At 56.7% G+C, this 16,561-nt stretch overlaps 1 protein-coding gene across 3 annotated transcripts in view; it reads left to right on the forward strand.

Annotated features, from left to right (window-relative positions):
• The window catches only part of LOC147110821 (nuclear receptor subfamily 2 group C member 2-like), a 132,862-nt gene that overhangs the window by 53,938 nt on the left and 62,363 nt on the right, over positions 1-16,561 (forward strand). The gene's annotated exons all lie outside the window — the stretch shown is intronic.

Here is a 16,561-nt window from a genome sequence, read left to right on the forward strand (position 1 = left end):
CCCAGTCTCTCTCGCTCTCTCTCTCCCCCAGTCTCTCTCGCTCTCTCTCTCTCCCCCCAGTCTCTCTCGCTCTCTCCCCCCCAGTCTCTCTCGCTCTCTCTCTCCCCCCCAGTCTCTCTCGCTCTCTCTCTCCCCCCCAGTCTCTCTCGCTCTCTCTCTCCCCCCCAGTCTCTCTCGCTCTCTCTGCCCCCAGTCTCTCTCGTTCTGTCTCTTCCCCCCGTCTCTCTCTTCCCCCCGTCTCTCTCTTCCCCCCGTCTCTCTCTTCCCCCCGTCTCTCTCTTCCCCCCGTCTCTCTCTTCCCCCACGTCTCTCTCTCTCTCTTCCCCCACGTCTCTCTCTCTCTTTTCCCCCACGTCTCTCTCTCTCTCTCTTCCCCCCCGTCTCTCTTCCCCCACGTCTCTCTCTCTCTGTTCCCCCCGTCTCTCTCTCTTCCCCCCGTCTCTCTCTCTTCCCCGTCTCTCTCTCTCTTCCCCCCGTCTCTCTCTCTTCCCCGTCTCTCTCTCTCTTCCCCCCGTCTCTCTCTCTTCCCCCGTCTCTCTCTCTTCCCCGTCTCTCTCTTCCCCCCGTCTCTCTCTCTCTCTCTCTCTCTTCCCCCCGTCTCTCTCTCTTCCCCCCGTCTCTCTCTCTCTCTCTCTCTCTTCCCCCCGTCTCTCTCTCTTCCCCCCATCTCTCTCTCTTCCCCCCGTCTCTCTCTCTCTTCCCCCCGTCTCTCTCTCTTCCCCCCGTCTCTCTCTCTTCCCCCGTCTCTCTCTCTTCCCCCGTCTCGCTCTCTCTTCCCCCCGTCTCTCTCTCTCTTTCCCCCCCAGTCTCTCTCGCTCTCTCTCTCCCCCCCAGTCTCTCTCGCTCTCTTCTCTCCCCCAGTCTCTCTTGCTCTCTCTCTCCCCCCAGTCTGTCTCGCTCTCTCTCTCCCCCCGAGTGTCTCTCGCTCTCTCTCTCCCCCCCAGTCTCTCTCTCTCGCTCTCTCTCTCCCCCCCAGTCTCTCTCGCTCTCTCTCTCCCCCCAGTCTTTCTCACTCTCTCTCTCCCCCCAGTCTCTCTCGCTCTCTCTCTCCCCCCCAGTCTCTCTCGCTCTCTCTCTCCCCCCCAGTCTCTCTCGCTCTCTCTCTCCCCCCCAGTCTCTCTCGCTCTCTCTCTCTCCCCCCCAGTCTCTCTCGCTCTCTCTCTCCCCCCCAGTCTCTCTCGCTCTCTCTCTCCCCCCAGTCTCTCTCGCTCTCTCTCTTCCCCCCAGTCGCTCTCGCTCTCTCTCCCCCCCGTCCCTCTCGCTCTCTCTCCCCCCCAGTCGCTCTCGCTCTCTCTCTCCCCCCAGTCTCTCTCGCTCTCTCTCTCTCCCCCCCCAGTCGCTCTCGCTCTCTCTCCCCCCCAGTCGCTCTCGCTCTCTCTCTCCCCCCAGTCGCTCTCGCTCTCTCTCTCCCCCCAGTCGCTCTCTCCCCCTCTCTCTCTCCCCCCCCCAGTCGCTCTCGCTCTCTCTCCCCCCAGTCGCTCTCGCTCTCTCTCTCCCCCCAGTCGCTCTGTCTCTTCCCCCCACTCGCTCTCTCTCTTCCCCCCACTCGCTCTCTCTCTTCCCCCACTCGCTCTCTCTCTTCCCCCCACTCGCTCTCTCTCTTCCCCCCACTCGCTCTCTCTCTCCCCCCCACTCGCTCTCTCTCTCCCCCCCACTCGCTCTCTCTCTCCCCGCAACTCGCTCTCTCTCCCCCCCCCACTCGTTCTTTCTCTCCCCCCCACTCGCTCTCTCTCTCCCCCCCACTCGCTCTCTCTCTCCCCCCCACTCGCTCTCTCTCTCCCCCCCACTCGCTCTCTCTCTCCCCCCCACTCGCTCTCTCTCTCCCCCCCACTCGCTCTCTCTCTCCCCCCACTCGCTCTCTCTCTCCCCCCCACTCGCTCTCTCTCTCCCCCCCACTCGCTCTCTCTCTCCCCCCCACTCGCTCTCTCTCTCCCCCCCACTCGCTCTTCTCTCCCCCCCACTCGCTCTCTCTCTCCCCCCCACTCGCTCTTTCTCCCCCCACTCGCTCTCTCTCTCCCCCCCACTCGCTCTCTCTCTCCCCCCACTCGCTCTCTCTCTCCCCCCACTCGCTCTCTCTCTCCCCCCACTCGCTCTCTCTCTCCCCCCACTCGCTCTCTCTCTCCCCCCACTCGCTCTCTCTCTCCCCCCACTCGCTCTCTCTCTCCCCCCACTCGCTCTCTCTCTCCCCCCACTCGCTCTCTCTCTCCCCCCACTCGCTCTCTCTCTCCCCCCCACTCGCTCTCTCTCTCCCCCCCACTCGCTCTCTCTCTCCCCCCACTCGCTCTCTCTCTCCCCCCACTCGCTCTCTCTCTCCCCCCACTCGCTCTCTCTCTCCCCCCCACTCGCTCTCTCTCTCCCCCCCACTCGCTCTCTCTCTCCCCCCCACTCGCTCTCTCTCTCCCCCCCACTCGCTCTCTCTCTCCCCCCCACTCGCTCTCTCTCTCCCCCCCACTCGCTCTCTCTCTCCCCCCCACTCGCTCTCTCTCTCCCCCCACTCGCTCTCTCTCTCCCCCCCACTCGCTCTCTCTCTCCCCCCACTCGCTCTCTCTCTCCCCCCACTCGCTCTCTCTCTCCCCCCACTCGCTCTCTCTCTCCCCCCACTCGCTCTCTCCCCCACTCGCTCTCTCTCCCCCCACTCGCTCTCTCTCTCCCCCCACTCGCTCTCTCTCTCCCCCCCACTCGCTCTCTCTCTCCCCCCACTCGCTCTCTCTCTCCCCCCCACTCGCTCTCTCTCTCCCCCCACTCGCTCTCTCTCTCCCCCCCACTCGCTCTCTCTCTCCCCCCCACTCGCTCTCTCTCTCCCCCCCACTCGCTCTCTCTCTCCCCCCCACTCGCTCTCTCTCTCCCCCCCACTCGCTCTCTCTCTCCCCCCCACTCGCTCTCTCTCTCCCCCCCACTCGCTCTCTCTCTCCCCCCACTCGCTCTCTCTCTCCCCCCACTCGCTCTCTCTCCCCCCACTCGCTCTCTCTCTCCCCCCACTCGCTCTCTCTCTCCCCCCCACTCGCTCTCTCTCTCCCCCCCACTCGCTCTCTCTCTCCCCCCCACTCGCTCTCTCTCTCCCCCCCACTCGCTCTCTCTCTCCCCCCCACTCGCTCTCTCTCTCCCCCCCACTCGCTCTCTCTCTCCCCCCCACTCGCTCTCTCTCTCCCCCCCACTCGCTCTCTCTCTCCCCCCCACTCGCTCTCTCTCTCCCCCCCACTCGCTCTCTCTCTCCCCCCCACTCGCTCTCTCTCTCCCCCCCACTCGCTCTCTCTCTCCCCCCCACTCGCTCTCTCTCTCCCCCCCACTCGCTCTCTCTCTCCCCCCCACTCGCTCTCTCTCTCCCCCCCACTCGCTCTCTCTCTCCCCCCCCACTCGCTCTCTCTCTCCCCCCCACTCGCTCTCTCTCTCCCCCCACTCGCTCTCTCTCTCCCCCCCACTCGCTCTCTCTCTCCCCCCCACTCGCTCTCTCTCTCCCCCCCACTCGCTCTCTCTCTCCCCCCCACTCGCTCTCTCTCTCCCCCCACTCGCTCTCTCTCTCCCCCCCCACTCGCTCTCTCTCTCCCCCCCACTCGCTCTCTCTCTCCCCCCCACTCGCTCTCTCTCTCCCCCCCACTCGCTCTCTCTCTCCCCCCCACTCGCTCTCTCTCTCCCCCCCACTCGCTCTCTCTCTCCCCCCCACTCGCTCTCTCTCTCCCCCCCACTCGCTCTCTCTCTCCCCCCACTCGCTCTCTCTCTCCCCCCCACTCGCTCTCTCTCTCCCCCCCACTCGCTCTCTCTCTCCCCCCCACTCGCTCTCTCTCTCCCCCCACTCGCTCTCTCTCTCCCCCCACTCGCTCTCTCTCTCCCCCCCACTCGCTCTCTCTCTCCCCCCCACTCGCTCTCTCTCTCCCCCCACTCGCTCTCTCTCTCCCCCCCACTCGCTCTCTCTCTCCCCCCCACTCGCTCTCTCTCTCCCCCCCACTCGCTCTCTCTCTCCCCCCCACTCGCTCTCTCTCTCCCCCCCACTCGCTCTCTCTCTCCCCCCCACTCGCTCTCTCTCTCTCCCCCCCACTCGCTCTCTCTCTCTCTCCCCCCCCCACTCGCTCTCTCTCCCCCCCACTCGCTCTCTCCTCTCCCCCCCACTCGCTCTCTCTCTCTCTCTCCCCCCCCACTCGCTCTCTCTCTCCCCCCCACTCGCTCCCTCTCTCCCCCCCACTCGCTCTCTCTCTCCCCCCCACTCGCTCTCTCTCTCCCCCCCACTCGCTCTCTCTCTCCCCCCCACTCGCTCTCTCTCTCCCCCCCCACTCGCTCTCTCTCTCCCCCCACTCGCTCTCTCTCCCCCCCACTCGCTCTCTCTCTCCCCCCCACTCGCTCTCTCTCTCCCCCCCACTCGCTCTCTCTCTCCCCCCCACTCGCTCTCTCTCTCCCCCCCACTCGCTCTCTCTCTCCCCCCCACTCGCTCTCTCTCTCCCCCCCACTCGCTCTCTCTCTCCCCCCCACTCGCTCTCTCTCTCCCCCCCACTCGCTCTCTCTCTCCCCCCCACTCGCTCTCTCTCTCCCCCCCACTCGCTCTCTCTCTCCCCCCCACTCGCTCTCTCTCTCCCCCCCACTCGCTCTCTCTCTCCCCCCACTCGCTCTCTCTCTCCCCCCCACTCGCTCTCTCTCTCCCCCCCACTCGCTCTCTCTCTCCCCCCCCACTCGCTCTCTCTCTCCCCCCCACTCGCTCTCTCTCTCCCCCCCACTCGCTCTCTCTCTCCCCCCCACTCGCTCTCTCTCTCCCCCCCACTCGCTCTCTCTCTCCCCCCCACTCGCTCTCTCTCTCCCCCCCACTCGCTCTCTCTCTCCCCCCACTCGCTCTCTCTCTCCCCCCCACTCGCTCTCTCTCTCCCCCCCCACTCGCTCTCTCTCTCCCCCCCACTCGCTCTCTCTCTCCCCCCACTCGCTCTCTCTCTCCCCCCCACTCGCTCTCTCTCTCCCCCCCACTCGCTCTCTCTCTCCCCCCCACTCGCTCTCTCTCTCCCCCCCACTCGCTCTCTCTCTCCCCCCCACTCGCTCTCTCTCTCCCCCCACTCGCTCTCTCTCTCCCCCCCACTCGCTCTCTCTCTCCCCCCCACTCGCTCTCTCTCTCCCCCCCACTCGCTCTCTCTCTCCCCCCCTCGCTCTCTCTCTAACCCCCCACTCGCTCTCTCTCTACCCCCCCCACTTCGCTCTCTCTCTACCCCCCCACTCGCTCTCTCTCTACCCCCCACTCGCTCTCTCTCTTCCCCCGCACTCGCTCCTTCTCTTCCCCGCCACTCGCTCTCTCTCTCCCCCCCACTCGCTCTCTCTCTCCCCCCCACTCGCTCGCTCTCTTCCCCCTCACTCGCTCGCTCTCTCCCCCCCCACTCGCTCGCTTCCCTCCCCCCCCACTCGCTCGCTCTCTCTCTCGCCCCCACTCTCGCTCGCTCTCTCGCCCCCCTCTCTTCCCCCCACTCGCCCCCTCTCTTCCCCCCACTCGCCCCCTCTCTTCCCCCCCACTCGCCCCGTCTCTTCCCCCCACTTCGCCCCCTCTCTTCCCCCACACTCGCCCCCTCTCTTCCCCCCACTCGCCCCTCTCTCTCTTCCCCCCACTCGCCCTCTCTCTTCCCCCCACTCGCCCTCTCTATTCCCCCAACTCGCCCTCTCTCTTCCCCCCACTCGCCCTCTCTCTTTCCCCCCATCGCCCTCTCTCTTCCCCCCACTCGCTCTCTTCCCCCCACTCGCTCTCTCTCTTCCCCCCCCACCTCGCTCTCTCTCTTCCCCCCAACTCGCTCTCTCTCTCTCTCTCTCTCTTCCAACAACAACATGCCCTCAAAAAAGCCTCGGCAACCGCCGGGCACCCCCAGCTAGTTCTCTATAAAATAGGATCTATTGTATGTCAGACAGGGTGGGTGACTCCCTGAACATTGAATCACAGTACCCCCCTGCACAGATGCTGCAGATACTTGTAATGATCTTTCACTGAAACAAATGCCTAGGTACTGAATTCAGTGTATAACCATTAGAGAGATGGACAGATATTTATTAATATATATGTGTGTCTGCAGTTCTACCCCCAAAAAACATAAATACTGTGGTACAAGAGCAGGCCAGAGACTGGGTATTCTGTGGCGACAGTCTCACCTGACTCCCCAAAGCCTTTCCACCATCTACAAGGCACAAGTAAGGAGTGTGATGGAATACTCTGCACTTGCCTGGATGAGTGCAGCTCCAACAACACTCAAGAAGCTCGACACCATCCAGGACAAAGCAGCCCGCTTGATTGACACCCCATCCACCACCTTAAACATTCACTCCCTCCACCACTGGCGCACCGTGGCTGCAGTGTGTACCATCTAGAAGATGCACTGCAGCAACTCGCCAAGGCTTCTTCGACAGCACCTCCCAAACCCGCAATCTCTTCCACCTAGAAGGACAAGGGCAGCAGGCGCATGGGAACACCACCACCTCCAAGTTCCCCTCCAAGTCACACACCATCCTGACTTGGAAGTATATCGCCGATCCTTCATTGTCGCTGGGTCAAAATCCTGGAACTCCCTCCCTAACAGCACTGTGGGAGTCCCTTCACCACACGGACTGCAGTGGTTCAAGAAGGTGGCTCAGCACCACCTTGTCAAGGACAATTAGGTCTGGGCAATAAATGCTGGCATTGCCAGTGACGCCCACATCCCAGGAATGAATAAAAAAAATCCATCCTGCAAAAATCAAACAATATTTGCAGGATTTGCACCACTGGTGCCCCATTATTAATACTGAGTTGAGTAATATATATAACACTCATTGGGGGGCATTTTCAACTTCATCACCCAGGCAGCAACCATGTGTTGTGTTTTTCTTTAAATTGGTGCTGCAGTTGCCAACATCTACCAGTGTTTTGTTCATTAGAATTTGATACTGTGATAAGTTGTGTCTGACAGTTACAGCAGAGTGTAAAGTTTGTTCTGTTCATTATCCTCGGCATGTTACTGAAAGCTTATCTACATATCAAACTTCAGTCAAGATGCTGACAGAAGCGTAGCGAGTTGACATTCATCCACGAGAGTGATCTATAATTTGGGAGCCAAAAGATTCATCAATAAAATGAGCATAAAAGAACCCAAAACACAACATTAGATAACAGAGGGAGCATTTTCTGAGTGTGAGAGAGTTTATATACCAACTCCATATTTGAATCTCTCCATTCAGGTTTCCATTCCTGCCACAAGGAACAATAGTAATCAAAGTTACAAATGCCAGCCCTGTAGACTGTGACCGTGGTGCTCTATCCCTTCTCGTCCTGTCTGCAGCTGTTGACACAGTCAACCACACCAGACTCCTCCAGCACATCTCCGCTGTCCAGCTCGGTTGGGCTGCCTCACTTGCTTCCACTCTTACCTATCCCATCATAGCCAGATCATTTCTGGTAATGGCTCTTCTTCCCGCATCATTATCTCTGGAGACCCCTCCTTTTCATAGCTACTTGCTGTCCCATGGTGACATTTCCCTCTGATCTCCTCTGTCTGTAGGGGAGAAGGAGTGTGTCAGCATTAAGAGGGAATCTTGTGTTCAAACCCCTCCATACCTTGTTCCCAGCCCCCCACCCAGCTCTGTAACTTCCTCAAGCCCTACAACCCTCCCAGAACACATCTCCCACTCCCTTTACCCCACCATTGCTGCCTTCAGCAATCTGGGGCCGACACTTTGGAATTCCCCATTAACATCTCCGCCTCGCTACCTATCTCCACCTCTCCACCTATCTCCGCCTCTCCACCTATCTCCGCCTCTCTACCTATCTCCTTCCCTCTCTACCTATCTCCGCCTCTCTACCTATCTCCTTCCCTCTCTACCTATCTCCGCCTCTCTACCTATCTCCACCTCTCCACCTATCTCCGCCTCTCCACCTATCTCCGCCTCTCTACCTATCTCCGCCTCTACCTATCTCCGCCTCTCTACCTATCTCCTTCCCTCTCTACCTATCTCCGCCTCTCTACCTATCTCCGCCTCTCTACCTATCTCCTTCCCTCTCTACCTATCTCCGCCTCTCTACCTATCTCCTTCCCTCTCTACCTATCTCCGCCTCTCTACCTATCTCCACCTATCTCCGCCTCTCCACCTATCTCCGCCTCTCCACCTATCTCCGCCTCTCTACCTATCTCCGCCTCTCTACCTATCTCCTTCCCTCTCTACCTATCTCCGCCTCTCTACCTATCTCCGCCTCTCTACCTATCTCTTTTCCTCTCTAACTATCTCTTTTCCTCTCTACCTATCTCTTTTCCTTTGAGCAAGCTTTTGGTCACACATCCTAATATCTTCCTTTTTGGCTCAGTATTTTTTGTCTTATTACAATCCTGTGATGTTTTCCTAAGTTATGGTGTGAAATAAATGCAAGTTATTGGTGTTGTTGGATGGGGATGAGAGTGTCAGCGTTAACCAGAAAAAGAGGAAGGAGCGTGTGAGCAGTAATTGAAGGGGAGTGGATGGTGACAGTGGAGGGTTAACATTGATTTGGGGAGAAGGAGTGGCCAGAATTAAAGCGAGCGATCTGGAAGGATATTGTCAGTATTAATGTGAGGGGTGAAGTGTCTACATTACACAGTGGGATGGAGAGTTAGTATTAATGTGAGGGGTGAAGTGTCTACATTACACGGTGGGATGGAGAGTCAGTATTAATGTGAGGGGTGAAGTGTCTACATTACACGGTGGGATGGAGAGTCAGTATTAATGTGAGGGGTGAAGTGTCTACATTACACGGTGGGATGGAGAGTCAGTATTAATGTGAGGGGTGAAGTGTCTACATTACACGGTGGGATGGAGAGTCAGTATTAATGTGAGGGGTGAAGTGTCTACATTACACGGTGGGATGGAGAGTCAGTATTAATGTGAGGGGTGAAGTGTCTACATTACACGGTGGGATGGAGAGTCAGTATTAATGTGAGGGGTGAAGTGTCTACATTACACGGTGGGATGGAGAGTCAGTATTAATGTGAGGGGTGAAGTGTCTACATTACACGGTGGGATGGAGAGTCAGTATTAATGTGAGGGGTGAAGTGTCTACATTACACGGTGGGATGAAGAGTCAGTGTTAATGTGAGGGGTGAAGCATCTACATTACACAGTGGCATGGAGAGTGTCAATTGCTGTGGAAAGAGATTAGATGGGTATTACAGTCCAATGCAGGGTAGATTCATAGTCATAATGGCGCAGAAAGAGGCCATTCGGCCCATCGAGTCTGTGCCAGCTCTCTGTAGAGCAATCCAGTCAGTCCCATTCCCCCGCTCTATCCCCGTAGCCCTGCAAGTTTATTTCCCTCAAGTGCCTATCCAGTCTCCCCTTGCAAACATTGAGTGTCTCCGCTTCCACTAATTCCATTGGCAGCGAGTTCCAGGTCCTCACCACTCGCTGCTTAATAAAGCTTTTCCTCATGTCCCCCCTGTATCTCTTGCCCAAAACCTTAAATCTGTGTCCCCTAGTCCTTGTACCATCAACTAGTGGGAACAGCCTTTTCCCGTCTAGCCTATCCAAACCCGTCATAATCTTGTACACCTCCATCAAATCACCCTTCAACCTCCTTTGCTCTAATGAAAACAAATCCAGCTTCTCCAACCTGTCCTTGTAGCTGAGATCCCCCATCCCCGGAACCATTCTGGTAAATCTCTGCACCCTCTCAAGGGCCTTCACATCCTTCCTAAAGTGTGGTGACCAGAACTGAACGCAATACTCCAGTTGTGGCCTAACGAGTGCTTTATAAAGGTTCAGCATAACTTCTCTACTTTTGTACTCAATACCTCTATTTATGAAGCCCAAGATCCCATATGCTTTGCTAACCACTCTCATGTTGGCCTTTATTGCAAGGGGTTGGAGTATAAGAGTAAGGAAGTCATGCTACAATTGTACAGGGCTTTGGAGAGACCACACCTGGAGGACTGTGCACAGTTTTGGTCTCCTTATCTAAGGAAGGATATACTTGCCTTGGAGGCGGTGCAACGAAGGTTCACTAGATTGATTCCTGGGATCAGTGGGCTGTCCTATGATGAGAGATTGTGTAGAATGGGCCTATACTCTCTCGAGTTTAGAAGAATGTGAGGTGATCTCATTGAAACATACAAGATTCTAAAGGGGATTGACGGAGTAGATGCTGAGAGGTTGTTTCCCCTGGCTGGCATGTCTAGAACTAGGGGGCATAGTCTCAGGATAGGGGGTAGGCCATTTAAAAAAAAAATCATTTTTATGGGATGTGGGCGTCGCTGGCAAGGCCGGCATTTATTGCCAATCCCTAGTTGCCTTTTGTGGTAAACCACTGTTTGTATTCCTGTTTGTCCTGTTTGTATTCCACTGTGTACATGCCTGGACATGCCTCGGCTGACTCCTCCCACAGGTCCTAGTATAAAGGTGACTGCTCCCCAGCCCTTGGTATCCTGGACCGGTCGACCACTCGAGGCAGACCTCCATTCTGTTGTTAATAAAAGCCTTTAGTTACTCTTCTAACTCTCAGTCTTTTATGAGTAATTGATAGCGCATCAATTTTATTAACAACATTTTTATAATGGAGAAGATCCTCACACCAGCATGCCTGGACTTAGATCATCGGGAGGCGGACTCATCCACCAAGTTTACTCACTGGTTTAAGTGTTTTGAAAAATTCCTGACCGCCTCCGAAGCAATCAAATCGGACGAGGACAAACTGGATGTCCTGACCTCCAAAGTGAACCACCGAGCGTACTCGGTCATCCAAGACACGACCTCGTACGCGGATGCTATCAAGCTCCTCAAGGACCAGTACACGCGCCCAGTGAACGAAGTGTACGCCAGGCACCTCCTGGGGAGTCGTAAACAACAACCTGGGGAATCGACCGTGGAATACCTTCAGGCACTGTCTGTGCTTGGCCGGGCCTGTGGTTGTAAGGATGTAAAGGCCGCCGTGTACACAGAGGAACTTATCCGGGACGCTTTTGTAGCGGGCCACAGATCCAATTACACACGACAGCGACTGTTGGAGCAGAGTAACCTCGACCTCAACAAGGCCTCTGAACTCGCACTATCGTTGGATGCAGCCTACCAGGGCATGGATGCCTACTCCTCTGCACCGTGGACGCCACGGGGAATGACAGCCTGGGACACGGTAGGACCGCCTCATAGCGCCGTGCCACCCCAGCCACACCCCAACAACGGCCCAACTACCGCAGCAGTGTCCCAAGGCCAGACAGCAGTGCCCCAAGGCCAGAAATGCTACTTCTGTGGCCAGGCAAAACACCCCAGAGCGCGCTGCCCGGCAAAAAACGCGATCTGCTCGGGCTGCGGGAAGAAGGGACACTACGCTAGCGTCTGCAGGGCCAAAGCCACCCCGAACCCCAGCAGCGCCGCGTGTGGGCCATGGGGGCCGCCATTTTGGACCTCCCCGGCCGTGTGCGAATCACCGGGACAGCAGCCATTTTGGACGCCTCCAGCCACATGGGGATCATGGACGCCGCCATCTTGGACGACAGCCGGGACGCAGCAGGCCCCCGACACCGCCTCATCTGATACCCGCAGCGACACACCGACCCCTACGCTGGCATCCGTTACACTGGACCAAGCGAGACCGCACCAACTGGCCAGTTCCACAATGGACATTAAGGTAAATGGTCACGATACAATCTGCCTTTTTGACTCTGGGAGCACGGAGAGCTTCATCCACCCCGACACGGTGCGGCGTTGCTCTCTCCCAGTCCTGCCTGCGCAACAGCGGATTTCTATGGCCTCCGAGTCCCAGTCGGCGGACATCGGCGGCTACTGCGTGGTGACACTCGTAGTAGACGGGACCGTGTACGATCATTTTAAACTTCTGGTCCTGCCTGACCTCTGCGCTGCCGTCCTGCTGGGGTTAGATTTTCAGTGCCACCTTAAAAGTGTTACGATGGCGTACGGTGGACCCCTACCCCCACTCACAGTCCGCAGCCAGCAGCTTCCAAATTGCCCGCCGTGCACCAGGTGCAACCTCTCCACACTCAGAGTCACCCCCCCACCACTGTTTGCTAACCTCACCCCCGACTGTAAGCCCATCGCCACAAAGAGCAGGCGATACAGTGCCGGGGACAGGGTTTTCATTAAAACCGAAGTGGAGCGGCTCCTGAAAGAAGGGATTATTGAGGGCAGCACCAGCCCCTGGCGAGCCCAGGTTGTGGTCGTTAAGACCAGCGAGAAGCAGCGCCTGGTCATCGACTACAGCCAGACAATAAATCGCTACACCCTGCTGGACGCCTACCCACTCCCCCGTATAGCTGATATGGTCAACCAGATCGCGCAGTACCGCGTCTTCTCGACCATTGACCTGAAATCAGCGTACCACCAGCTCCCCATCCGCCCTGAGGACCGCCAGTACACTGCCTTTGAGGCAAACGGCCGCCTCTATCACTTCCTTAGGGTTCCCTTTGGCATCACCAACGGGGTCTCCATCTTCCAAAGGGAGATGGACCGGATGGTAGATCAAAATGCGTTGCAGGCCACTTTCCCATATCTGGACAATGTGACCATCTGCGGCCGTGACTTGCAGGACCATGACGCAAACCTCGAAAAATTCCTCCGCACCGCCCAACTCCTAAACCTGACATATAACAAGGAGAAGTGCATATTCCGCACAAACCGCCTCGCCATCCTTGGCTGTGTTGTGGAACACGGAGTCATCGGCCCCGACCCCGACCGGATGCGTCCCCTTATGGAACTTCCACTGCCCCACTGCCTCAAGGCCCTGAAGAGGTGCCTAGGGTTTTTCTCCTATTACGCCCAGTGGTCCCCTACTATGCGGACAAGGCCCGTCCGCTGATCAAGTCCACCTCTTTTCCCTTGATGGCAGAGGCCCGCTTAGCCTTCCACCGTATCAAGGAGGACATTGCCAAAGCCACCATGCACGCAGTGGACGAATCCATCCCCTTCCAGGTGGAAAGCGACGCGTCCGACTTTGCCCTGGCCGCTACCCTCAATCAGGCGGGGAGACCCGTGGCCTTCTTTTCACGAACCCTCCAAGGCCCGGAGACCAGACACTCCGCTGTTGAGAAGGAGGCCCAGGCGATTGTGGAGGCTGTGCGTCATTGGAGGCACTACCTGGCCGGAAAACGATTTACCCTGCTCACTGACCAGCGTTCAGTTGCTTTTATGTTTAACAACAAGCAGAGGGGCAAAATCAAAAATGACAAGATCTTGAGGTGGAGAATCGAACTTTCCACCTACAACTACGAGATCTTGTACCGGCCAGGGAAGCTAAATGAACCCCCGGATGCGCTATCGCGTGGCACCTGCACCAGCGCGCAGATCGATAGACTACGGGTCCTCCACAATGACCTCTGCCACCCGGGGGTCACCAGGTTCTTCCACCTCATCAAGGCCCGCAACCTGCCTTACTCTATTGAGGAGGTCAGGACCATGACCAGGAACTGCCAAGTCTGCGCTGAGTGCAAACCACACTTTTATAGACCAGACAGGGCCCACCTGATAAAAGCCACTCGCCCCTTCGAGCGCCTGAGCGTTGATTTTAAAGGGCCTCTCCCCTCCTCCGACCGCAATGTGTACTTCCTCAATATTATTGATGAGTACTCCCGTTTCCCGTTCGCCTTCCCCTGCCCGGACATGACCAGTGCCACGGTCATTAAATGTCTGAACAACCTCTTCACCCTGTTCGGCTTCCCCAGCTATATCCATAGCGACCGGGGCTCATCGTTTATGAGCGACGAACTCCGTCAGTACCTGCTAACTAGGGGTATTGCCACAAGCAGGACCACCAGTTACAACCCCCGGGGGAACGGACAGGTGGAAAGAGAAAATGCGACAGTTTGGAAGGCCGTCCTGCTAGCCTTAAAGTCTAGGGGCCTTCCAACCTCCCGCTGGCAGGATGTGCTCCCCGATGCGCTACACTCTATTCGGTCACTGCTCTGCACTGCCACTAACGCCACCCCTCATGAGAAAATGTTTGTCTTCCCAAGGAAGTCCACATCAGGGACATCGCTACCACCATGGCTGACGTCCCCAGGGCCGGTCCTACTGAGAAGACACGTGAGGACCCATAAAACGGACCCCCTGGTCGAGAGGGTCGACCTCCTCCACGCCAACCCCCAGTATGCTTACATCGCATACCCGGACGGGCGGGAGGACACAGTCTCCATAAGAGACCTTGCACCCTCGGGGACCACAGTAACCCACTACCCACTACCACCCCCCCCCCACGATCCGATATCCAGCCCCAGCAGACGGCAGGCCTGGGCTCCGCGACCCGCTCGACATCTACGAGGACGACACGCCTGTGCCACAGCCTACGCTGGACTCGACGCCGGAAGCTTCACTACCCCTGCCGTCGCCACGCCGATCACAGCGGCAGACAAGACCTCCGGAGAGACTCCAATACACTAACTTTTAATACACTTCACCCCGCCGGACTCAATTTTAAACAAGGGGTGAATGTGGTAAACCACTGTTTGTATTCCTGTTTGTCCTGTTTGTATTCCACTGTGTACATGCCTGGACATGCCTCGGCTGACTCCTCCCACAGGTCCTAGTATAAAGGTGACTGCTCCCCAGCCCTTGGTATCCTGGACCGGTCGACCACTCGAGGCAGACCTCCATTCTGTTGTTAATAAAAGCCTTTAGTTACTCTTCTAACTCTCAGTCTTTTATGAGTAATTGATAGCGCATCACCTTTGAGAAGGTGGTGCTGAGCCGCCTTCTTGAACCGCTGCAGTCCGTGTGGTGAAGATACTCCCACAGTGCTGTTAGGTAGGGAGTTCCAGAATTTTGACCCAACGACAATGAAGTATCGGTGATATACTTCTAAGTCAGGATGATGTGTGACTTGGAGGGGAACTTGGAGGTGGTGGTGTTCCCATGTGTCTGCTGCCCTTGTCCTTCTAGGTGGAAGAGGTCGCGGGTTCGTGAGGTGCTGCCGAAGAAGCTTTGGCGAGATGCTGCAGTGCATCTTTTAGATGGTACACACTGCAGCCACGGTGCGCTGGTAGTGGAGGGACTGAATGTTTAAGGTGGTGGATGGGGTACCAATCAAGCGGGCTGCTTTGTCCTGGATAGTGTCGAGCTTCTTGAGTGTTGTTGGAGTTGCACTCATCCAGACAAGTGGAGAGTATTCCATCACACTCCTTACTTGTGCCTTGTGGATGGTAGAAAGGCTTTGGGGAGTCAGGAGGTGAGACACTCACCGCAGAATACCTAGCCTCTCACCTGTTCTTGTTGCCACAGTATTTATGTGTCTGGTCCAGTTAAGTTTCTGGTCAATGGTGACCCCCAGGATATTGATGGTGGGGGATTTGGCGATGGTAATGCCATTTGATGACATGGGGCGGTGGTTAGACTCTTGCTTATTGGAGATAGTCATTGCCTGGCACTTGTGTGGCGAGAATGTTACCTGCCACTTATCAGCCCAAGCCTGCACATCGTCCAGGTCTTGTTGCATGCGGGCATGGACTGCTTCGTTATCTGAGGAGTTGTGAATAGCACTGAACACTGTGCACTCATCAGCAAACATCCCCATTTCTGACCTTATGTTGGAGGGAAGGTCATTGATGAAGCAGCTGAAGATCGTTGGGCCTAGGACACGGCCCTGAGGAACTCCTGCAGTGATGTCCTGGGGCTGTGATGATTGACCTTCAATCACCACAACCATCTTCCTTTGTGCTAGGTATGACTCCAGCCAGTGGAGCGTTTTCCCCCTGATTCCCATTGACTTCAGTTTTATTAGGGCTCCTTGATGCCACACTCGGTCAAATGCTGCCTTGATGTCAAGGGCAGTCACTCTCACCTCACCTCTGAAATTCAGCTCCTTTGTCCATGTTTGGACCAAGTCAGTAATGAGGTCGGGAGCTGAGTGGTCCTGACGGAATCCAAACTGGGCCTCAGTGAGCAGGATATTGGTGAGTAAGTGCCGATTGATAGCACCATTGATGACATCTTCCATCACTTTGCTGATGATTGAAAGTAGACTGATGGGACGGTAATTGGCCGGGTTGGGTTTGTCCTGCTTTTTGTGGACAGGACATACCTGGGCAGTTTTCCACATTGTCGGATAGATGCCAGTGTTGTAGCTGTACTGGAACAGCTTGGCTAGAGGCGCAGCTAGTTCTGAAGCACAAGTCTTCAGCACGACAGCCGGGATGTTGTCGGGGCCCACAGCCTTTCCTGTATCCAGTGCGCTCAGCCGTTTCTTGATATCATGTGGAATGAATCGAATTGGCTGAAGACTGGCTTCTGTGATGGTGGTGACCACAGGAGGAGGCCGATATGGATCATCCACTCGGCACTCCTGGCTGAAGATTGTTGCAAACGCTTCAGCCTTGTCTTTTGCACTCACGTGCTGGGCTCCATCATTCTTGAGGATGGGGATATTCATGGAGCTTCCTCCTCCCGTTAGTTGTTTAATGGTCCACCACAATTCACGACTGGATGTGGCAGGACTGCAGAGCTTTGATCTGATCCGTTGGTTGTGGGATCGCTTAGCCCTGTCTATAGCATGATGCTTCCGCTTTTTAGCATGCATGTAGTCCTGTGTTGCAGCTTCCCCAGGTTGGCACCTCATTTTTAGGTACGCCTGGTGCTGAGACTGAGATGAGGAGGAATTTCTTCACTCAGAGGG

This window comes from Somniosus microcephalus, chromosome 11, assembly GCF_052327205.1.
Source record: "Somniosus microcephalus isolate GS21.2 chromosome 11, FLI_Smic_1.0, whole genome shotgun sequence".
Taxonomy (NCBI): Eukaryota; Metazoa; Chordata; class Chondrichthyes; order Squaliformes; family Somniosidae; genus Somniosus; species Somniosus microcephalus.